General features: G+C 38.5%; 1 pseudogene; it reads left to right on the top strand.

Annotated features, from left to right (window-relative positions):
• The window catches only part of LOC102417943, a 34,161-nt pseudogene extending 16,375 nt beyond the window's left edge, over positions 1-17,786 (top strand).
• Positions 17,787-25,219: the final 7,433 nt, after the last annotated feature.

The raw sequence follows: 25,219 nt of genomic DNA, 5'->3' as shown, positions 1-25,219 counted from the left end.
CTCACCCGGTGCTCTTTTTACTTAGGTGATTCCATGGTAACAAATTATCTTCATCTTAACCAAGATTTCTTGCACAAAATCTCCCGAAGTAGAGTTGATCTATAGGTAATAACATAGGACCAAGTTAGATTATTTATTTTGGGGAGTAAATTAAACAACATAAGCTTTGTCCAGGACTTGGGTAGAAAAAATATAACTTTGAAAGATATGATCTAATAATAAATTAGACTGGTCATATTTGAATAAATCTAAATAAAAAATTTCAACCTTTATTTTATATGAATAACTATCTGTTGCCTATGCAGTAAGTAAGCATATTTATATTTGTTTAATATATCTGAAAGATATAAGGACATTATTTTTATAAGGACTATATGTAAAAAGCAGATATAAATCTAACATTTTGTACATGTCAAATTTTCTTCATATTTAGAATTAAAATATAAGAAAATGTTTCATATGTAGACATAACATGGAAATTCTTCAAGTTGAGTTCAAAATTAATTCAGAATTTTACAATAAGAGCCAACCCCTGTCAGTGAATTTGGTTTTATATAAAGTGGTAGCATATTGTTCTTTATTTAAACTTCATTTAATATTGCTTTTTTTTGGTAATTTCAGAGAACTGAGGTAATTTATAACTTCTTTATTTTTCATGTCAGAAATGTCAGATAAAGTTATAGTCTGTTCATATTAGTGTTTTTTAAATTGTTTGTATGTTACTTCATCATATATCTATACATAATTTAGTAAAACATTTATCTTTTTTTGAATGTGTAGGCTATTTCAATATTTTTCACTTACTGGCAAGATTGTGATGGCTATCTTCTAGAATACAGCTTATAATTATTAGTTTGCTTTAATTATTTTGGTATTCCAAGATGAGGGATATCAGGGTCAACTAATTTAAACACTTAACTTGTTTTTCCTAATGATATTGCATTATACATTTTCAGAGTTTAGAGTGCAAGATGTCTCCCAAGTTTAACTAAGCAAACAAGTTAAGAGTAAAGTTTTTGTTCAATATGCTGAAGTCTAACTGCTTCATATAGCTGGATGCTATACACATGATAAAACACAAAATAAATTAGATGAATCAGGCTACCACAAGGTTTCTCCCTCAGTATTAGGATACATACTTATCTAACTGGTCACAATTTTAGATAGTGAATGGGGATCTTCAGGTGGTAGAAAGCTAACCTGGGTAAAACAATTTTATTTTTTAATTTTAAAAAATATATATTTTTATTTTTTTATTATAGTTGACATGTAATATATTTGTTTCAGGTCTACAACCTAGTGATTATACATTTATATAACTTATAAAGTGATCACCCAAATAAATCTAGTACCCATCTGACATCATATATACTTACTAGGGGCCCAGTGCACAAATTCGTGCACCTTGAAAGAAACTGTGGGTCGCAAGGCTGCAGTGGGCACAGGGGCAGGTCTCAGTCCATCCTCCATGCCCCTGCCTGGCCCCTCCCACTGTGGCTCCTGGTCCCCTGTCTGCCTGCAGCTCTGCTCCCGCTCCCACACGCTGACTCACTGGCCCTGCTTGCACCCGCTGAAAGCGCAAAGTGATTGGAGCCGGTGCCAGCAGCAGGTTCGAGTGGCAGCTGCTTCCCCGATCGCCCCTCAGGAGCAGGGGGAGGTGGAGAAGTCCTCAGAGGCAATCAGGGCCGGCATCCACCGCTCACACCTGCTAATGGGGCCAAGAAATCAGGATCGGCGCCAGGCACTGGCAGCAGGTGTGAGCGGCGGCTCCAGAGCTGGATCCGGGTGCGAGAGGCAGTTGCCAGCCCCAATCTCCCCTTAGGAGCAAGAGGAGGTGGAGAAGCCCAGAGGGGCGATCAGGGTTGGCAGTCACCGCTCACACCCACTGATGGTGCCGAGCGATGGCAGTGGGTATGAGTGGTGGCTCCGGCGCCAGTAGCAGGTGCGAGCAAGGCTGGTGCCAACAGCCAGTGCAAGTGCCAGAGGGACTGCAGTGCCCAGGAGCAAAGAATTTCAGTAACCACCAGAGGCTTGCCCAGCGACCGGCACCCCACCTTGGTCTGGCACCCCCACTCAACTGCTCCACCATCCCACCATGGCCAACACCCACCATATTCCGCACATGCCTCCTGGTGATCAGCGCACGTCATAGCGACCAGTTGTTCAGTTGTTCCACTGTTTGTTCTATTTGCATATTAGCCTTTTATTATATAGGATTGCAATGTTATCAACTATGTCCCCTATACTGTACTTTATATTCCCATGACTATTGTGTAACTACAAATTAGTTCTTCTTAATACCTTCCCTTTTTTCACCTACCTCCCATAAAAATATCCTCTGTATCTTTGAGGGTTTTTTTTTCTGTTTTGTTTTGTTTACTTTGTTTTTTTGAATTTCACATATAAGTGAAGTCATAAGGCATTTGGTATTTCTCTGTCTGACATATTTCACTCAATACAATACCTCTAGGTCCATCCATGTTGTTACAGATGGCAGGTTGGCAACATTTCAAACTTTTTCTTTTTTTTTATTATGTCTGAGTCATATTTTATTATATATATATATAGATATGCACCACTTCTTCTTCATTTATCTATTGCCTTGATTATTATAAATAATGCTGCAATTAACATATGAATGGTGAATAATGAAATGGCAACACAGACAGAGCAGGGCCTGTGGGGAGGAATGGAAGGGCACAATGGAAGGGCAGGGTCTGTGGGGAACTGTCGGAGGCCATGAGAGATGGAACCTGTGCATAGGAGCCCTATGGAAGTGGAGGTATCTGTGGAAGTAAAAGAAACGCCTCTAAATGGATCACTGCCTGTGATGTGGAATGAATCTGTGATATGGATGGAGCAGAGCCCAGGGTGAAAAGTGGAAGAGCCTTAAGTTTGATGCATTGTGTTTGATGAGCACAATGAGCAAAGCACTGCCCGTGGTAAGAAATTGAAGAACACTGTGGGTAGTACCCAAACTCTCATGGAAAAATGATAAATTCAGTTACACTAAGCTTAGTATCTTCTATTCATCAAAATATACTTAAGAAATAAAATGACCAGCCAGAAACTTAGAGTAAATATTTGCAAATTTTTTTCAAAACTTGAGCATCAATATTAGAGAAAGTACTAGTAGCATCCAGAATGTTAAAAAAAAATTCCCACATCACTAATAAAAACGTACAAATAAAACAACAGAAATATGGGGGGAAATTTTATACTTTACCAAGTAGGCAATACACATGGCCAGGAAGCATATGAGAAAAATCCAATTTCATTGATAATCAGGAAATGAAACCTCAGTGGTATAGACAGAAATTGCAAGTGACTTATAATATTGGATTATGCCAAAGATACGGTTTCACCCTGAACTCTCTTGAACACTGCTATTGGAAGTGTATTTTGAAAACAGTTTGTCATTAGGTAATAATAGTTAGTTACTAGTATTTTCATATTATGTAATCCAGTTATTGCAATTCTATGCATATAACATGGATAAAGTCATGTAGCTGTGCATGAAAGGATATTTACAATAATCTTAATAGCAGCATTTATTGTATTGCAAAAGCCCATCAGTATTAGATCAGGGGGAAAAAAAGAATTGTGGTATAGTCATAAAATGGAGTAATAAAAGGCAATAACAATTAATGAACAATACATATCAGTGGTTCTCAACCTTCTGGCCCTTTAAATACAGTTCCTCATGTTGTGACCCAAACATAAAATTATTTTCGTTGCTACTTCATAACTGTAATGTTGCTACTGTTATGAATCATAATGTAAATATCTGATATGCCGATGGTCTTAAGCAACCCCTGTGAAAGGGTCATTCGACCGCCAAAGGGGTTGCGACCCACAGGTTGAGAACCACTGATACATACCATATTTATCAGGGTAGACGAATGCAGTCATTGTTGAGAAAAGGAATTAAGTTTCTTGCAGATATATCATTTTCTGAATGTCATTGTGGACTATCTCTCTAGCAAAACAATCATAACTGATGAAAATTAAACAAACAATTATCTAAAGTTTCTGGAAATAATCGTATGAAAACACAACAAATGTAGAAATATTTCTTCAAGAACATCAAATAAGTCTTGGAAAAAATAGCATGTGTGTGGCACCTGTTGCTATCACTCTCACTCTACAGGCCACCTTCCCGGCACGATGGAGGCTCCTCTCTGGATGGCTATGGCAAAGAATATAGAGCTTCCTTTTCCCCGGCTCTCAGCCAGTGATGCTGCCATCTCCCCAGGGGAGGCAGGCTGTCAGCATTGTTTACTCACCCCTAACCTCCACCCTATGACTCAGAGTTTTCCGTTACCCACCATAGCCCACTGTTGTCGGCTAGAAGTTCTAACCCAGGTATGGGAGATTGGGGATACTGAAATGCCAATCACCCTTGGCCTGGTTTGCTTGTATGGCAGATGTTTCACAGCTGAAGAGATAATAGGCTATAGGCTATCATCTCTTCCTCCACCCAGCTCCATAATTTAAAAAGGGGTATCACTCCAAAAGAGGCAGAGTCTCCCCACCTGCAGCGCTGGAGCAGTGGTGCAGAAATTTAGCCCAGGGCAAGAGGCTGGCTATATGAACAGAGAACTCTGAAGCTCTCCCTAAGGGCACTGACTGTGCAGTATTAGTTAAGCAATTAACAGGAAGCTGGTAGCTCCATGAGAACAAGCTAAACTGTAGGCTAGTGCTGGAAAGAATCAGGGAAAGATACAGCTAAGAAAGCCCTCCCTTGGTCAGAACAAATTTTAAAGGTTTGCTTCCAAACTGCCTCTTTTTTTTTTGATGTAAATATGTTTCCTCTTTATTTTTTATTTTTTTAAATTTTGTTTTATTGCTTAAAGTATTACAAAGAGTATTACATATGTCTCCTTTTTTGCCCCCCCCCTTGACATTTCCCCCGGCATCCCCTACCCCCCAGTGTCTTATGTCTATTGGTTATGCTTATATGCATGCATACAAGTCCTTAGGTTGATCTCTTAAAAGAGGCCTTCATTGAATTGGATCGTTATGTGTACAATTTGTGCCCCAGGGCATTGTCAAAAACAATAGAGCAATCAGCCTGCAATTAGTGGAAAGTAACTGTTAGTGAGATATAAGAAAGGCCTACAGCTTCACTGAGAGATCAGGGAAAGAGGCCTCCAAAGATAGCCCCTCAAAAGCTTACACTGTCATCACTGGGTGACTGTCATATTCCCAAGGCTATACTTTCTAGGGTATGAGATGAGAGAAAAAGAATTTAAAAAAGGAAAAATAATGACTGAATATTTCCCAAAAATCTAATCTACACATCCAAGAATCTCAACCAACTCTAAGCAGGTAAAAAGAATTAAATCTACACTCAGATACCATAGTAAAGTTAATGAAAGAAAAAGATTTTCAAGAACAAACACCCTGTAAGCAGCAAATCCTTGTAACAATCATATACAAGGAAATTTCAATAAAATGAACTGTCAGAAACGGAGGAGGCCAGAAGGTAATATGATGACATATTCCAAGTGCTGTGGACAAACACACAAAAAAGCAGTCAGGATTCATATTCAACAAAATTATCTTTCAAAAATGAATATGGAATAAAGAAATCCACAGATAAACAAAAACAGAGATTTCATATCTAGCAGACCACACTTACAAGAAACACTAAGAAAGAGGTCTTTATGTAAAAGAAAATACCCAGACACTAATTCAAACCTATCCCCAAAATTAAGAGTACTGGTAAGGCTAATTAAAAAAATAACAGCCAATAAAAATTTACATTTCTTTTCCCAATTTATCTGATCTGATTTAAAAAGCAGTTGTATGAAATATTATGTATGTAATTGCATGGTGGGGTCTATAGCATTTAGATAATCCAGCTGATGTGAAAGTATTCCTGGAAAGCACACATTATTTAAATTGACTCTTGACATAGAGAAAACTAATAGACCTAGATGGAGACTAGAGACCGAATTAGCAAATTTTAAGCGTCTATTACATAAAGCTCATGCCCACAGGGCTCCAGTGATGGATTCTCAAAAAGCTAAAGCCAGAGTTACTGTACGAGCCATCATTTCCACTTTGATCATAGGTATCTAGCAAGGAGAAATGAAAATATATGTCCACACAGAACACCCCACAAACCCTGTACATGAATGTTCATAGAAGTTGTTCATAATAGCCAAAAAGTGCAAATAGCTCCAATGTCCATCATCTGGTGAATGGAGAAATCATTGTTTATAGCATTCTTTTATGTTTTTATTGCTGTAAAATTGATATCAATTGTGTCCTGTTCATATCTGATTTTACTGATTTGAACCTCTCTCTTTCTCTTGGTCAGTCTAGCACCACTCAATAAATATACTAAAACCACCGAATCGTATACTTTAAAAGGGTGAATTTTATGAAGTGAAAGTTATATCTCAATAAAGGTGTTATAAAAAAAACAAAAACAAGAAAGGACACCATATAAAATTTTCCATCCTGACAAAACTAAAGTCTTTTAGGCAATGGTGTATACACAGGTGATAAAAAGAGAGCAAAGGCATGTTTACCAAGAAATTAGGATGATGGCTATTTTCAAGAAGGAGGGAAGGGTCTGTGATCAGGGAAGGACACAGAGGACACATCCGCAGCACTCTTCCAAATACCTACACATCGGATGGTCATTCAGAGCACATTGCCACAGTTCTAATGAGAAATCATTTAGGCTGTAAAAGCAGCAAAATCACATTATTGCTGAGACCCCAACGTGACTCATCTGTGCTATTCCCTTGTTTATTTATTTTAATAATTCAGAACTTACAGAGGGCAATCTACTGGCTATTCTCTTTTCCTCGCCCCACTCTCCACCATACTCCACACCAACTCATTTACATTACTATGTGCCCTGACAGATTGTTCTTTATGGGGTGCCTTCCTCAGCCTCCTGAACACTGTTTCCAGTGAGGTTTGCCCAGTTTGTTTTATCCACAAGAAATCGGACTGTGGCAGGAAAGAGTACTGGGGATAATTAATTATTTTGTTCCTTCTCTTCTGCCACACATTTTATAGAGGTTCTATTCAGACTACAGCTTCTGTCTGGCAATCCTTTTCCCAAGGTTCCTTCTCTCAACTGAATTCTAGTAACACCGTTTTTTGTACCTGCCCATGGGACCTACATACAATATTGTCTTCCTGCTGTTGTGAGTGAATGGGTGACTCAGTATTGTTTGTTGGTTCCCTCAATCCTGCTAACACTTCTGTAAACAGCCTCTTTATTAATAAATCTTTTTTAAAAATCTCAATTGAATGTGTCATGTGGTCTCTGCTTGGCCCTTAATTGCAAGGAGAATAATCAGAACTTCCAAACTTGTATTCTAAACTTTAACAACTTTCAGTTATTTCTATACAGTGTATCAATGCAGAAGGTTGAGAAATTATTAATGCATCCATGTAGTAAAATCACATATTATGAGTACCCTATATCAGCAAGTTAAGTATTATTATTCTTTTTTTCTCCATGTTAGTGGAATAACTGTAAATCTCTGCCATCCTTTAGTTATGAAAAAGTTTTATACTTAAACTAGAGGCCCAGTGCACAAAAATTTGTGCACTCGGGGGGGTCTCTCAGCTCGGCATATGCCCTCTTGCAGTGTGGGACCCTTCAGAGGATGTCCACCCCAGTGGGGACCCTCACCCCATGGAGGTTTGGCCAGCCTGGGTGAGGGGCTGATGGCTGTTTTCAGGCTTGCCACATCCCCTTTAGGGTGGGGAGTCCCCACTGGGGTGCCTGGCCAGTCTGGGTGAGGGGCTGTGGGCCATTTTCAGGCTGGCGAAGCACTCTGGCGACGTAAGCTCCCAGCCTCTCCTTTTTTTCTTTTTCTTTTTTTTTCTGGGATTTATTTACCTTCTATAATTGAAACTTTGTTGCCTTTAGAGGAGGCCTGCAGAAAGCTTGGCTTCCTCCATCACTGGGGCAAGAAAGCCTCCTGCTGCTCCAGCTCCATGGCCACGGCTGGCTGAAAGCAGGTATCTGGGGTTTGTTTACCTTCTCTAATTGAAACTTTGTTGTTTTCAGTGGAGCTCAGAGCTGGCTCCTGCTCGCTCCAGCTCTGTGGCACGGCTGGCTGAAAGCAGGTATCTGGGGTTTATTTACCTTCTATATATAATTGAAAGTTTGTTGCTTTCAGTGGAGCTCAGAGCTGGGCCGCGGCAGGTGGGGAAGCTTGGCTTCCTCCATCACTGGAGCAAGCAAACCTCTTGATTGGGTTAATTTGCATATAGTCGCTCTGATTGGCTGGTGGGCATGGCTTAAGGCATAGCGAAAGTATGGTCAATTTGCATGTTTGTCTTTTATTAGTATAGGATGATAGTCATTATTTAGTAGGTATGCATGTATGGTTTTATATGTATTTGGTAATTTTTTTCATCTGCAATTTTTAAGAATATATCACGACATCTTTTATTATACATATAGTTTTCAGTACTTTTTTTCATGTAAGAAAGAAAAAAGAAAAGCTAAGTATTTATGTAAAACACATTCATTGGCTTTTTACAAAAGGAAGGGAGAGAGATAGAGAGTTAGAAACATCGATGAGAGAGAAACATCGATCAGCTGCCTCCTGCACATCTCCCACTGGGGATGTGCCTGCAACCCAGGTACATGCCCTTGACCGGAATCGAACCCGGGACCCTTTAGTCCGCAGGCCGACACTCTATCCACTGAGCCAAACCAGTTTCGGCAAGCTAAGTATTTATGTAAAACACATTCATTGGCTTTTTACAAAATCTGACTTGTGCTTTCTACATTTCTTACGGCTCTCTTGTCACAATATCTGGAGCATGACCAAAGTCCTGATGTTCTATTATAGTTCTTGGCCCCAAATGAGCCTCTAGATAATGCTTATTATAGTTTAAATGAAATTACTAGTCCATCACAGATTTAGTAGTATTTCTTTTTGGAAGTTATTATATTTGAGATAATAATAGCACATCTGCAGTACAGTAGTACAATATACTATAAGCAGTTAAACTGCCAAGTCAGGAAATTGTGTGTGGTACTCAGATATAAGAACCAAACAGATGGTCAATAAAAATATATGTTATCCTGGAAAATAAAATACAAATTGTAAATATATGTACTAAAGAAAATCTCTTGGACTTCCAGAAAAATGTTTATAAATCCCCATGGACCCAAGGATCACATTAGGAGTAATAGGCACATACTTTTGTATTATCTTAATACTGCATTATTAGACGTTAAACAGTATATAACACTGATACTATATTACTCTTTCAATGTGATTATAACCAGGTGACATAATACTAAACAGCATAGACTTTGTATTCCATGCATGTAATCCATTTCAATATAGTTTAAAGTAAGGTACAATTAAACAGGTTCAGACCCAATTATAGGGTGGATGAGATGCTTTTCCTAAGCTCAGTGTGTACTATGGTAGCAAATAAAAGGTGTTATTCTGACATATCTGGAAACCCCATCTGCTTTTGGTAAATCACACAGTGAACCTGTCCTTGAAATGTTAGGAAAGAGTTAACTAAGAAGTAACTTTCAAGCAGTGACATATAAAACTTTTAGATAATTGTGTGTTTAAATAACATATATTCTAATACCTTAAACACTCAAGATATAGAAAGATATAGAGATCATATGTCTCTAAGTGGAGTATGGACCTATTATATTAAAGAAATAAATTGTTGTTTTGTAATTATTTTAAAATCTGAACCAAATTTTATGCTGAAGTTTAGATCAAAAGTCCTGTAATCTTGCTCTGGGCAAGTAGATAATTGAGGCAAATGGCTGGTTAGTGCCATCTCAAAGAACATGCTTAGCTAACTTGTAAGGCGTGTCAGATTCATCTGATAAAATTGAATTTAGTTAATTATTTCAATTGTATATGTTCCAGAAGAGACTTTATATTTATTTATAAGTTATTTGATAGCCATCAAGATTTAAATGTTTTAAATTATATCTCTGTTAGTAAGTGATAATTAAGTCTAAGTTTTAAATATTTACTACAGTCTTAAATAATGGCCTCAGAATGTTGACTAAATATATTTTTAATTAAAAATGCTAGTTAATTATGTAATATAATCTTTTCTTTTAATTTGTTCCTGCTAACTGCTTCCAATGAAACCTCCCTGTGCATACCCTAAAATACATTTATGAAAGAAGTTTAGTAATTTTTTGACATTGTCACATATTTCATGAAGGACATACTAGATAGACTAGAAACATTTAGGATACATTTGATCAATTGTGTATTTATAAAGGCATAGATGTCATTATCTACAGCTGTTATTTTATAATCCGTGGCAAAATGTTGTTGAATTAGGTGATCCAGATGATTTTTAAGTTTTATGAAGGTTGGACTTGATCTCATTTATTGACTTATCTTCAGTACTGTATTCTTAATCATGCCTAATATAGAAGAAGGGTTTGAAAATAGTGTTTTACTGAATGGGTGCAAAATATTTCCCAGACTTGCTATATATCCTCTTATTAAAAGCCCATAAAATTTGTGTCCGATTTATGCAAATAAAGCTGAAAAATGCTATAATAATAGATGCCACTTCATTTTGTCTATTTCATCTCTCTCAGAGAAACAGAGACAAAACTCAAACAGGTATAAGTGTTCACCACTAAACAAATTTACCTTTAAATTTTTTATACAAATATACAAAATAAAAAGAAATTAAAATGTTGCATTTTTAGTAAATCTTATGCTTGGATAGTCACCTGAGCAGAAATCTCTTAAAGTTTAGTTAGTATTTTTTGACGTAATGTATTGCACAGAAAAATGTGAGTTCTGCTCTGCTCATAAACTTCATATACCACATATAATACAAAATTACTTTGATTATTGCATAGTTAGCAATTAGTTGTTTCAGTTAGAATATTTTAAACGCACCCTTTAAAAATAAATATTACCTCCTTCATTAGACACTGTCACAGAGTCTTGGTCTTGTGTTATTTATATTTCTGGGAAAAAATGTAGCACTTACAGAATAGTGAGGTATATGCGCTAAACTGAATCTATAGTTTATATATTTTTTGGCTAAGCATCAGAATTGAATTAATTCTGATTTGGGGACAATTTACTCAACATAGAATAGAAAGAAACTTGATAAAAGAAAGCAAAGAGCTACTAATGGTGTGGTGTTTTACTTTTACACCAAATAATTGCTTGGTCCTATTTTCAATTATTTTGTGACTGATCAGCCACGTATTATGATTCGAATTCAAGGATTGTAGTAATGAACACCTTAGTAGAGGAAGTATTCATGAAGAAGCTAAAGGGGAAATGCATCATGGGTCATAAACCCTTTCAATTTGTTTCAGCAGAATGATCTACTTTTGTTCTAGATCTCAATTTGACTTATTTGGTGGTGCCAATGCCTATCTAACTGTTTCTCCATTAACTTTTCCCTCCTTTACCAGCTTCTGTTTTCATTTTAGAGTTTTGCCCATAGTTCCTTAATTAATATATGAATAAGATTTCTTTGGGAAATTAAGAAAGTACATGATTTTTAAAATCAAGGAATGACAAAAAATATAAAATATGACTATTTTATTATTAAAATATGACTAATTATCAATTATTATTAGGTCTCATTGGACTAGTCATAGAAATAGTGAAAGAAGTATCTAAGTATTTTGGGAATTACCAGGCCAGAGAATGGATGTTAAAATACATAGTTTAAATTTTTGTTTGCCAATTACTGTCTGTGGCTTGCTAGATTATATGATAAAATTTTCTCTCAACAAAGACAAAATGGCAATAAGGAAGATAAATTAGTGAAGTTTGCATAAAGCTAGATGTATTCAATTTAAATTAATATCTTATTTGGGGGTTATTCCATATATATAACACTGAGTGGCCAGATTATTATGACCACCTGACGTTTATAGGCAAATTAGCTCTAATTTCGCACTGAAGATGCTAGAGGGCCAGACCATTATAAATAGGGAAGCAGATTGTTTACCACGATAGTAGAAGTGATTTTTTTTCTGAAGATATGGGTAAACAACGCGATTTATCAGCCTTTGAACGTGGGATAATTGTTGGCGCTCAGAGCCATTGAGCAAATATCAGCAAAACAGCCAAAGGCCTGTTTGAATACCTTTGCTGTCTGCAGTTAGCAAGATAAAACATCTCTAATTCACACAGGAACACAAGGATTGGACAGTCGAGCATTGGAAAAAAGTCATGTGGTCTGATGAATCACGTTTCCAGTTGCATCATGCAGATGGCAGAGTGAGAATTTGTGCTCCCTCCAAATGCTTTAGGGGAGGGTCCTTCCTGCCTCTTCCAGCTCCTGGGTCTCTAGGTGTTCCTAGGCTTGTGGCGATGTCACTCCAACCTGTGCCTCGGTCTTCACATGGCCATCCCTTCTGTCCCTTAGAAGGACATTTGTCATTGAATCAACCACATATTATGATTCAAAATAGCAATTTAACAACATTGTTCTGAATAGTTGGTATATCAAAGAGAAATGGATATTATAAAAACTTATATAATGTAAATGAAGTGTAACTTAGCATTATAGAGCCTTAAATTTTATATTAGGAAAGTAAAAGGAAAAGGCTCAACTTAATGAGCTAAGCATCCAACAACTTTAAAGTTTAAAAAAAATAAAAGCTGAAGAATAAACCCAAATAAAGTAGAAGGTAAACCTTTATAAAGAGGTATTGTCTCTGACTACATGTGAATCTCTGCTTTCTCTCTTACCAGTTTTTGACCTTGAAAGTAGCTTTAGCTCTCAATTTTTCCTCATTTATAATGTATGGAGGTTAGTAATAGTACCTGCCTTGCAGAGTTGTGGTAAGGATCAAATGAGTAAATATGTAAAAGATACAGGGTGCCAGGATATTGTTCAGTTCTTTGTGGTTAGCCTTTATTATTAGAAGAGTAGACATTAATTAAGAAGAGATAAAACACATATTAAATGAAGTCAAAGCTACTTTTTAAAAAAGTAAAAAAATCCACTACTGATTAGGAAAAGAGAGAGAAGGCTACATTGGCAATGTTCACAAAGAACAAATAGCAAAATAGAGACAGACTCATAGATAGAGAGCAGGCAGACAGCTCTGGTGGGAGCAGGGGTTGGGGGTGGAGGGATTGAGCAAAAAAAAAAAAGAGAAGAAAAAATAATTCATGAACATGGACAACAGTATGGTGATTTTGGGGCTGGGGTAGGTGGAGTTGTAAAAGGGTATAAGGTGGAAAAATGGTGATGGGGAGGGTGGAAATAAAGGAGGAAAAAAGAACAAATAGAACATGAGGAAGGAGTGACCATACACACCTCTCCACAGCTTTACTCTGAAGGGTATCATAGAAAATGGGGCAATGCCTGGAGGAGGAACACTGGAGCCAAGTGGGGTTTTAAAATTCCCCTCATTTTTTTCAGGGTGGGCTACGTTAAGGCAAGTTTATATGCAGGTGGCAAAGATTCAGCTGAACAAGAATGTGCTGAATTCTCTGAGAGGTCAAGAGAAGCAGCAATCCCAGAAGACTGGACAGAGGCCAGGAAAAAATAAATAATTTATGAGCGAGTCTAAGTTTAAATAAACAGTATTCTGTGAGACTGTTTCTTTTTTAAAGAAAACACTTATTCTGCCAGAGAAAGAGGTGCTAATTTGGGAGCAACTGATTATTGGGAGCCAAATCTATGACAGGCACCCTGCTCGGAGGCACATGTGATTAACAAGGTGGGCTTGACTCTGTTTAATTATTTATTTAGGCTTTTGAGAGAAGGAAAAAGAAAGCTCAGAGAGCTTTAGAGCCAGAAATAGTAATGCAAATGAAACCATACTCAGTGAACCCCCTTGACCCAAGACCTTTATATTTTCCCTTCTGCCTGAAAGACTCAAATCATGCCAATATCCACCTGGCTCATTCACCCCCTGCATGTATGTCTCTTCTCAGATGTCGTCTCAGCAAAAGCCATTCCTAACCACACTATCTAGAGAGAATCCTTTTCATCCTCTATCCTGTGACCTCTCATTTTTCTCCAGTAGGGCTTATCACTTCCTTATATTGCATAATTTCTCAGAACATTGTGATATTTTTATTTATTAATTGTTGCTACCTCCCGTTGGCATGCAAATTGCTTAATGGCAAGGACTGTATTTTGTTCACTGTTGTATTCCATATCCTAAAAGAGCACCTGACATTCTCATGAGTCTTAATAAATGCCAACGAAGGAAGAGAGGGAAGAAGTGAGAGAGTGGGTAAATATAGTTGGTTTTTCCAGTAATCTAGACATCAATTTTCTTTCCCTTTCACTCACCATCCACACTGAACTCTCAGTTCTACTTCTAAAATATATTTTGATTATTTCTAATTCTCTGTGTATCAATTGCCTACTCTAATATTCATCTATCTGTTGTCTATTGTCTTAATAGTAGTCCCCCAAATTCTATTGTTTCTACCCTATTTCTATTCCCACTTAACCTCTTCAAATGAATTTACCTAATAGAATCTGACTTATCTTTTAAAAACACAAATCAAGTGTCATTAATTCCCATGGTTAGCTACTTTCCTCTCCTAAAAAATCTAATTTTACGTAGAAAGTTTATTATTTTAACCAAATTCTTTAACAACTTATTGTATACTATGAACCTTAACAACCTCTTGTACATACACAGTTTTCAAACAATTTTACCCTTGCTCTCTCTTCTGATATCCAAACTCAGCTTACAGCCCTTTCTTTTGATGTATTGTTTACCTAGAAATCACCTCTCTCCTACTTCTAGTGGAAGGCTCTATCTTATAATTTATGCCCCAGTTTACTTTTTTAAATATATGTCTTTTTATTGATTTCAGAGAGAACAGAGAGGGAGAGATAGAAACATCAATGATGAGAAAGAATCATTGATGGGCTGTCTCCTGCATGCCCCACACTGGGGATCGAACCTGCAACCCAGGCATGTGCCCTGACCAGGAATTGAACCATGACCTACAGGTTCATAGGTCGATGCTCAACCACTGAGCCATGCCGGCTGGGCTATGTTCCCAGTTTAAATGTCACTTATTCAGAGATATTTTCCATCACTATTTTTCCTCTATCTCTATTAGAGGGATAGCTCTCTGTTGCCTTCCATTACGACACTTATGTGGAACTGTGGCCATCATGGATTTTATTATCTGCATGGGTTTTTGTTTGTCTCCCTCTATAAAATACAACCCTAATTAGGACCAGGGCATAGTGGTTACTCATCACTGTATTCATAGCACTGGAATTATGTCGCACATATAATTGTCAAGAACTGTGGAGATATTACCCTGCATGAAAGTTTTCCATGTAGAAGCTGGTGGAAGTCATGGGACTTCTGGATCAGAGACAAAGGACTTTATTACAGTGGACATCGGGAAGCATGTGCTTTGAGTTTGCCTTGGTTCCTCTTGCCCCCAATCCCATGGAGGTGATCTGGATCAGCTTAGGTGCATTGTGTACAAACCGTGGGTTTGTGTCACAGCTGAGGAACTTTAATCTTATGGATCCACCTAAAATTGTCTAAGCAAACCTGCACAAAGAAAGACATTTGCTTTATTATCCAGGACAGCAAACAAATCTATTCCCTTCTGAGTGAGACACTGTATATTAATGTCATTAGCTTTATAAGCATCCTTAAAAAGATAGTCTAGAACAAAAGCTAGCAAAGGCTCTGTTCAGAAGACATGAAGAAACATGAGACCCAACAATAGTAAGATCTCAGTAATATTGCCCATTTGACTAAAAGTTAGTCTAACTGTATAACTGTTTGGTGTAAGGATGGTAGTGAAAGTTGAGATGAGCCTGGGGAAGTTCACCCAAATTGGAAGAATTTGGGGATGGTATTCCTGGAAAAAGCAACTATGTATGTGAAGTTCCTAAGGTGATATTCCATAGGACAACTGGAAGGTGCCAGTGAACAGTTTAGGCAAGTATGCCGAGTGGAATTGTTCTGTTTGCAGTCCATTTCTCAGATTCCTTTTTTACCCTGACATTGACACTACATATTACTCTTTAATGCACTTCTGTGTCCATGTTACTCTCTACCTATCTGCTCATTTTATTATAGCAGGGGTAATAGCCTAACTACATAGAATTTGCAATGTCTCATTTTTCATATTTCAATCTTTGTTGATGATTTTATATTGCTGCATTTATTTTGCTCTCTATTCCCAGTGCACATTGCCTGTTCAGAAACTAGATGCTAGTGGTATTTGGCATTCCTTCTACATGGAGTCTGCTTGTACCTGTCCAGTTGCCAAGAAAGCTGTCTTTCTTTGAAACCCTGGAAAAATAAGCTTTTGTACCACACAGGCCTATGAAAAAACAAGAATGGTGTTCAATCCAAGCACAACCTGTTAGTGTCTATACTACATTTTATATCACCCAACCAGAAGCTCTGCTTGTCCAATGAAGAACGGATTTTTGTATTTAAGCTATCACACATGGTTACCTATGCTTCTGTTTCAGTCACAAAGGATCATTTCTTGTGACAGAAGCTCAGTCAGGCACAAAGATTCAATTCTTAGTAAGATATTGTTACTTTCCAAGTAGTTTTCACCAATTTTAAAAATTATCATAGGCTTAAATGTTTTTAGATTAGAATTATGGGCTTATAGATATACATAGCAAGGACAAATGTAATGGTAGCAATGAAATGAGTGGGAACAGTCATGGCAATGGGAATGTACCCAACCTGGGACATTTTATTTTAATACTAGAGATCCAGTGCACAGATGTATGCACTGGTGGGGTCCCTTGGTCTGGCCTGCAAAGATTAGACCAAAACTGGCAGTCCGACATCCCCCAAGGGGTCCCAGATTGTGAGAGGGTGCAGGTGAGTCCAAGGGACCCGTGCACCAGGCCTCTAGTATGCATACAAGATCTTTGATTAATCTCTTCCCACCCCCTTTCCCTCTGAGATTCATCAGTCTATTCCATGTTTTCATGCCTGTGCGTTGAGCGTCTGCCCCCTGATGGTCAGTGCGCACCATAGCTACTAGTCGAACAGTCGAATGGTCGGACACTTGGCATATTAGCCTTTTATATATATAGATTAGATAATGGAAAAAACTCACCAGAGGGGTGGGATCAGTAGGAAGAGAAGAAACATTACAGATGAAGGACACATGCTAATTAAGAAGACATTTGTGATCATGGGGCTATGGTATGCCAGTAATGAGCTCTCTGACCTCACTATCTCAATGTTCTTATTTGTAGTATGAAGTTATTGAGATAGGTGATCTCTAGCTCTCTTACCTACCAAGTTCGAGGATAAAGAACATTTTCAGCAATCAGATTGTTGACATTCCAGAAAATGTCAACATCACTCTGAAGGGTCACAAAGTTATGGTGAAGGGCCCCAAAGGTACCCTGCTGAGAGACTTCAGTCACATCAATGCAGAACTCAGTCTCCTTGGAAAGAAAAAGAAAAGGCTAGGTTTGACAAATGGTTAGGAAATAGAAAGGAACTGGCTACTGTTCACAATATTTGCAGTCATGTATAGAACATGATCAAGGGTGTCACACTGGGCTTCCATTACAAGATGAAGTCTGTGTATGCTCACTTCCCCATCAACAACATTATTCAGGAGGATGGTTCTCTTGTTGAAATCAGAAATTTCTTGGGTGAAAAATACATCCGCAGGGTTGGGATGAGATCTGGCGTTGCTTATTCAGTATCTGAAGCCCAGAAAGATGAGTTAATTCTTGAAGGAAATGACATTGAACTTGTATCAAATTCAGCTGCTTTGATTCAGCAAGCCACAATACTTAGAAACAAAAATACAGAAAATTAGGGGAGAATATCTATATTGAAAAAAATAACAATTCAGCAGTCTGATGAATAAGATCTAAGTTGTCCAGCTATAGAAATAGCAAGATGCTGGATGATTCCTCAGACTTATTTGTGACATTTTAAAGATGCAATAAATGTTGTATATTGAAAAAAAAGAGATAGGTGATCTCTAAAATCCAATTGCAGCTGTATCACTCATATCAAATCTAGATATTGTTTTATGTTCTAAAATGGTCATGCTTTTATTTATTTACTAGAGGCCTGGTGGGGTCCCTCGGTCTGGCCCGTGATCGAGGCCTAGAGGGGTCCGGATGGCTGGGGAGAGGGACCGTGAGAGGTCGGCCTGCCAGAGAGTGGGAGGGACCGTGGGAGGTTGGCCAGCCAGTGGGGGAGAGGGGCCCCTAGAGGTTGGCTGTGGGAGTGTACTGACCATCAGGGGGCAGCTCCTGCATTGAGCATCTGCCCCCTGGTGGTCAGTGCGCATATAAATATTTCTCTCTTTTCCGAGTCCAGCGCGGCTAGAGAGCAGTCCGGTTCCTGAGTAGGGGCAATGGGTGATTGAGAAAATGAAAGAGACAGACACAAATACAGTAGGGAAAGCTGGGTCTGGGTGGGACCACTGTCCTGTAATGGAGAGACAGGGACCCAGAGCCAATACAGCATGTTTATTTTATACAGCAGAAACCAGGAAGTTTTACTAAAGGTCAAGAAAAAGGAGATTATGTGCATTCTTGGGTGGACCCGAGTTGTACTCATTCCTGGTGCTTGGCTGGATTTAGATAACGAAACCCATCCCCTAGTGCCTGGACTGAAGGTCAAGCTGACAACACTCCTGCCTCTGGCAAGGCGTGTTTCCCGGACATGGCTCTGCCAATGCCACTGGATTCAGCTGACAATAATTAAAGAAATGCTCATGTGCCTTCCTAGGCACTCTCTACATGCGTGTCATAGCGACTGGTCGACTAGTCGTTCTGGTCATTCGGTTGTAAAGGTCGCTTAGACTTTTATATATATACTAGGAGCCCAGCACATGATTCAAAATCGTGCAGTGCCACCCACCCTCCAGTCTGGCCCTGCCTCCCTCTCCAGCCCTTGAAGCAGCCGCAGTTGCTTCTGATCAGGCCCTCCCCCAGGGCAGGTGCATGGAGGCCCCTGCTGCCCCACCCCCGACACTGCACGTGCAACCTCCTCCTGTCCGGTCAATCCGATACGGCATCCCAGTTAATTAGCATATTTCTATATATATATATATATATATATATATATATATATATATAATTATCATTATGACAAGGTAATTCTTCATGAGATACTGGGTTACTGAGAAGATTCCTATAATGTGTAGGTCATAATCAATAGGAGTGAATCTCTGACTAGAAAAACATTTCACCATATAGAAACATTTAACACATACTCTTTTAATTTCTGTCATCTCCTTGAGATAATGTACATGGGAAAAAGTACATCATTGAAAAGGAAGATTTAAATTGTGGGTGAGCTGAGACTGTCAGAGACAAACTACTCAGTCAACATTTGTTCAGAACCTTTTTCTTACCGTGAATGTACAATAAAAAAATATATTTGCTCTCTACCTATTAGTTTGTATACAGAATAATTTAATTATCTAAATTGCTACTACCTCAGGAGCACATGAATTGCACAGAATGATTAGAAATTAAAATTTCTTTAGTCAGCTTTTATCATTTTGATATTTTCAGTAAAATCCATTGCCATTTTATTATCAATGTAATGTGGTAACCAGTAAGGAAATTATAATGCAAAGTACATAGTAAATCATTAGTAGGGACAGTATTAAAGGCAAGATAATGTGCTTTATAGTTTATTTTTTGTTCTATATGCTTATTTCCCTTTTTTATGTCTTCTTCAGAAAATTTTTCATCCAAACAAAACCCTTATGTTTTTTAAATGTTTACTTAAGATAAGAAAGACTTAAATAATTTTACTAAACTTTCCTTGACCTTTCATTCTTTCTAAGCTTATGATTCTTAATTTTCTCATTCAAAAATAGATGATTCAAATCAACAAATTGCCTGAACATTTGATAGGAGCATCACAATCTTAAAGCATTTGCTTCACCGATTACGTAGTTTCTTATATTATACCCAAATAATAATAAATCCACGATATTCCAACAAATATATGTTATCGTCCAGTCATCAGGACCAGGAAAGTTAGTTGAGCATGAAAATGAGTGTCTGGATTATGGGGATTAAGTTCTTAGGCCCCCTTTACCTTCGACTCCTCAACTCAGCTGCTGGGAGAATAAATGTTGCCATAAATTTATCAGATCAAAGAACACTAGACTTGCATTTTTGCATCAGCATGGCAGTGAAAGCCAAAATTTAGGAGGTAGTTTCTAGGGAAGGAGCAATCCTATTTACTTCTAGTTTTCCCTGCTTCCTTTCGTCACATTCTCAGATGAAGCCATGTATAGGAAGTACTACATTAGGGTCTGAGGCAAAACCAGTGCAAAGTATAATATTTTTTCTTTCCTCACTCACTAAATGATAGGTGACATTAAAGGAAGTGAGGGAGGGAGCCAACCAGTTATTAGGAGAACAAGTATCCAAGTTAGAAAAAAGCACAATTGCAAATGTCTTGAGTTGGGAATCTACCAATTAAGTCTGAAGAAGTGCAAGAGGCCAGTCCCCTGGTGCCCAGGAAGAGGCTGGAAGAGTGTAATGACACAAGGTCACTCTGGCTCACACAGGCTATCTGAGGAGCTTTGGCTGGTTCATTTATCTCCATGCTCTGACTTTAAATTCAGAATACACTATTTACATTAGAAAAACTATATCCAGTCCCCCTTCATTCCTCTAAATAAGGAATTCCTTCAACCTTCTAAAACAGGACTCAAGATTCAATAATGTATTTCTTCACACAGATGATGGCTACTCAAATTGGCTATACCTCAGTAATTAAACCAAGTCCAAATCTTCTTCACAGAGATGAGAAAAGGGACACCTTTAACTTTACCTCACAAAAGACATAAATAAGCTTTTGGTCTGATATGTTTTGCTTAATATTATATTAACTAGAGGCCCGGTGCACAAAAATTTGTGCACTTGGGGGGGGGGCCCAGCCCAGCCTGTGCCCTCTCGCAGTCTGGGACCCCTTGGGAGATAACAACCTGCTGGCTTAGGCCTGCTCCCGGGTGGCAGAGGGCAGGCCCAATCCCTAGGTGCAGCCCCTGGTCAGGCTCAGAGGCTCAGACAGGGAGTTGGGGCGCCGCCCCGTCATGCATAGAGCAGGGCGGATCAGGAGGTTGCAATGCCACCCTCAGTCACGCTCAGGTAGGGCCGATTGGGGGGTTGGGGCACCGCCCCCTGTCACACTCAAGGCAGGGTCGATGGGGAGATTGTGGCGCCACCCCCTGTCACACACAGAGCAGGGCCGATCAGGGGGTTGGGGCTCCGTACCCTGTCACACACAGAGCAGGGTCGATCAGGGGGTTGGGGAGCTCCCCCCTGTCATGCACAGAGCAGGGCCGATCAGGGGGTTGAGGAGCTCCCCCCTGTCACTCACAGAGTAGGGCCGATAGGGGAGCTGGGTTACCGCCCCCTGTCACACACAGAGCAGCGGGGATCAGAGGGTTGGGGCACTGCACCCTGTCACACTCAGGGCAGGGCCAATGGGGAGGTTATGGCTCTACCCTGTCACACACAGAGCAAGGCCCGTGGAGGGGGGTTGGGGCGCCACCCTCTATCACCCACGGAGCAGGGCCGATCAGGGGGTGGGGCGCCGCCACTGTCACACTCAGGGCAGGGCCGATGGGGAGGTTATGGCTCTACCCTGTCACACAGAGCAGGGCCCGTGGGGGGGTGGGTTGGGGCGCCGCACCCTGTCACACACAGAGCAGGGCCGATCAGGGGGTTGGTGTGCTGCACCCCTGTCAAACACAGAGCTGCAGGGCCGATGGGGAGGTTATGGAGCTCCCCCCTATCAGGCACAGAGCAGGGCTGATCAGGGGGTTGGGGGCGCCGCACCCTGTCACACACAGAGCAGGGCCGATCAGGGGGTTGGTGTGCTGCACCCTGTCACACACAGAGCCGCAGGGCGATCAGGGGATTGGGGAGCTCTCCCCTATCAGGCACAGAGCAGGGCTGATCAGGGGGTTTGGGAGCTGTCCCCTGTCACGCTGATCCTGGTGCCGGGAGCCTCGCTGCTCCGCTGATCCCAGTGCCGGGAGGCATATTACCCTTTTACTATATAGGATAGAGGCCTGGTGCATGGGTAGGGGCTGACTGGTTTGCCCTGAAGGGTGTCCTGGATCAGGGTGGGGGTCCCCACTGGGGTGCCTGGCCAGTCTGGGTGAGGGGCTGAGGGCTGTTTTCCGGAAACGGGTGACTGAAGCTCCCAACCGCTCCTTTTTTTCTTTTTTTTATTCTGGGCCAGCTTTAGCTCTGAGGCCTCGCTGCTGAAAACATCGATACAATGTTGCAGTCCGGCTGGCTGAAGCCCAGCTGAATGAAAGCGGTTTCTGGGGTTTTGTTTAGCTTCTTATTTGCAACATAGTACATAGTTGCTTAGAGTTGCAGCTGAGAGGCCGGCAGCGGCAGGCGGGGAACGTTGGAGTTCGCTGTCACTGGAGCAAGCAAGCCTCCCTGTTCGCTTCAGTGCATGGCTGCTGGCCGCCATCTTGGCTGACAGTTAATTTGCATAAGGATATGCTGATTAGCCAATGGGAAGGGTAGCGGTCGTAAGCTAATTACCATGTTTCTCTTTTATTAGTGTAGATTACCTAGAATTTATTCCTCCCGATTCATTCCAAAGTGTTAAGAATGTAGTAATAGGTAAATGTTCTACATGAATAGCCTCCCAATCCCCTTCTCTCTATATGATGAAAATAAATCAAATAATTATTACTTGAAGAGATAAAATTTGAAGTGTATTATCTTGAATGTAACTTAAGCTTTATTTTAAAAATATTCCTTAAACCTTACTTATTATGTAAGATTAATTTGCATAAGTATAAACACAAAATATTCAGTAGGGGGAGTATTAGTGACACTTGATTTGCTTAATAATTTTTATGTTATGTGTTATGTATATATTTTTCTTTAAGACATTTGTGTTTTTGTTTACAAACTTGGTAACTACTCTTATTTTAAATTTTTTCTGTTAGTAACTATTCTGTTATTGATAGTGTGATAATGTCAATTACTAGTCCATTCTAAGTTATAACCCTCACTATCTTTACTTAGAATAGAAATAAAAATACTCAAACCTGGGATGTCAAATCTATAATAAAAACATTCAAAGGCACAAACTTAAAAATTTGTCAAGTAAAAAATTAATTAAGTGTGCAATTGGGATACTGCTATTTCCACTTCCATGTATTATTTATCAGTTAAATAAGACTATATTAAAAATACAAACCTTTATTACAATATAATTTTTTTCTAGAAAAAAAATTGAGAAATTCAAAGTAATGTATCATTCACATGACAGTCTAAAGAGAATATATTGCTTTGATTGCTAAGCTAGGTTTTACCCTGTAACTGTTCAAACTTCTGTGCTTGCAAAATACTTTTCTAGAATTTGAACTTGACCTTCTTTGCTAACATATATTCTAATAGAGACAATTTCTTTAGTTTATAGTAACAGGATAATGTTATCCTAATGTTGCTATTCAATGGGATATTGCTTAGTTGAAAAGGTCCATGATAATCAGATTTTCTAAATTATAGTTATAAGCCCCTTTTATCCTATTTTCCTTAAAACCTTATGCATGCTTTTTCTCTACGTACTGATTTTCATTCTCTCATGAAGGCTTGAAAGAAGTCAGCGTTATTATGTTTCACCTCTGTTAGCTGTCATGCTGGCTTCTTTTGCAGCCAGAGCAATTTTATGTGACTGTACCTACTAAAATTAGATGAACAAATAAGCATCTTTACAGCCCTAAGATTTCTCATGAAAGCTTTAAGTAAAAAAAAAACCTTAGTATGTTTAATACATATAATATTTAATGGAAAGCATCTATAGAAAATATTACCAACCATAATAGCTTATTAAGTTAAAAAAATGTAATCAGAAGGTATAGTATACCACTACTTTTCTTATTTCTAAAACCCAAGCAATTATTTTAGTAATTTAATGTAATCTGTGTGTAAACAAAGGCTTCAGAGTTGGTAGAACATTATTCAGATGCTCATAAATAAAATGGAGACTTATTTCTTTGTCATTTCAAAGTTCCAAATGGTTTGGTTGCTATGGTCTTTCTGTTCTGTGTGTATTTATCTTTTGTGGAGTATTTTTCTCATATACTAGTACGTGATCCAAAGAGCTCATAGTCTAACAAGTCTGAAGCATGGAAAAGGAAAGAGGTCACAGAAGAATATTTACCCTCCTTTTAAGGGCTTGACTTTGAAGTTGCTCATGTTAAGTCTTTTCACATTCTATTGGCTTGAATATATCCCATGGTTATATGTATGTAGATTGTCCTCTCCCTCCTTCCTTTATTCTTCTGTCTCCTCCTCCCCTTCTTCCTCTTTCTCCTCTTCTTGTTCCTTCTTCTGTTTTTTGTTTGTTTGTTTGTTTGTTTGTTTCTTTGTTTTATGGGGGGGAGATATTTGACTAATAATTAGGGATTTTGTTACAATAATATAGAATTCGGAATAAATATTAAGAGACAACAAAGCAATCATTTCCGTTGTCTTATTTAAAAACATTATATTAGGCAGTCTGTTTGAAAGCTGTGTATATTAAATTTTAAGTTTGTTTTTAGTTCTCCAAAATGAATGGATACTAATGAAAAATATAAATATAAATTTAGACATTAATTTTCCAATATATATCTATTACAGGAATCATGTGCATCTTATTTAGTTATTTAGATTATTTTGTTAGTTGACATGTTAAATTTATTCTCTGATAAGTTCTTTTCTTACCCCAAGATAATAAAGATACTATCTCATTCTTTTGTCCTCCTAGTTTTTCACCTTTTAACTTTGATATTTAGGTCTTAAAGCCATCTACAATTCACTTTATTGTATGATATGAACTATAGTTGACTTTGTGTGCTTTTTATTTCTTAATATATGATGAGTAGCTTCCCCAAAGTTTTCTATTGACTTGTGGTTCAAACTCTATCATATACCTTAATGATCTTTTCTTTAATTCAGCAAATACTTAATAAGCACTGTGATAGGTGCTGAGCATATAGGCAAAGGTCTAAGTCTTGCCCTAATTGAACATATTTTTTTAGTGGAGGCGTGAAGCAGAAATCCAATGAACAACAACAAAAACTTAGATAATGAGAAGTACAATAACAATAATAAAAGAAGGTAAGGGTATTTGTGAACTTTATATTTTTATTAATTTTTTTACTTGCCTGTTCTTGTATATGATTATTACTACATTTATGCAGGGCAAAATGTAAGGTTTATAAAGGATCTACTCTCATTTTGGTTT

This window comes from Myotis lucifugus, unplaced genomic scaffold (assembly GCF_000147115.1).
Source record: "Myotis lucifugus unplaced genomic scaffold, Myoluc2.0 scaffold_149, whole genome shotgun sequence".
NCBI classification, from domain to species: domain Eukaryota; kingdom Metazoa; phylum Chordata; class Mammalia; order Chiroptera; family Vespertilionidae; genus Myotis; species Myotis lucifugus.
Note: the sequence above shows the minus strand (reverse complement) of the source record. Positions and strands in the feature narration are given on the sequence as shown.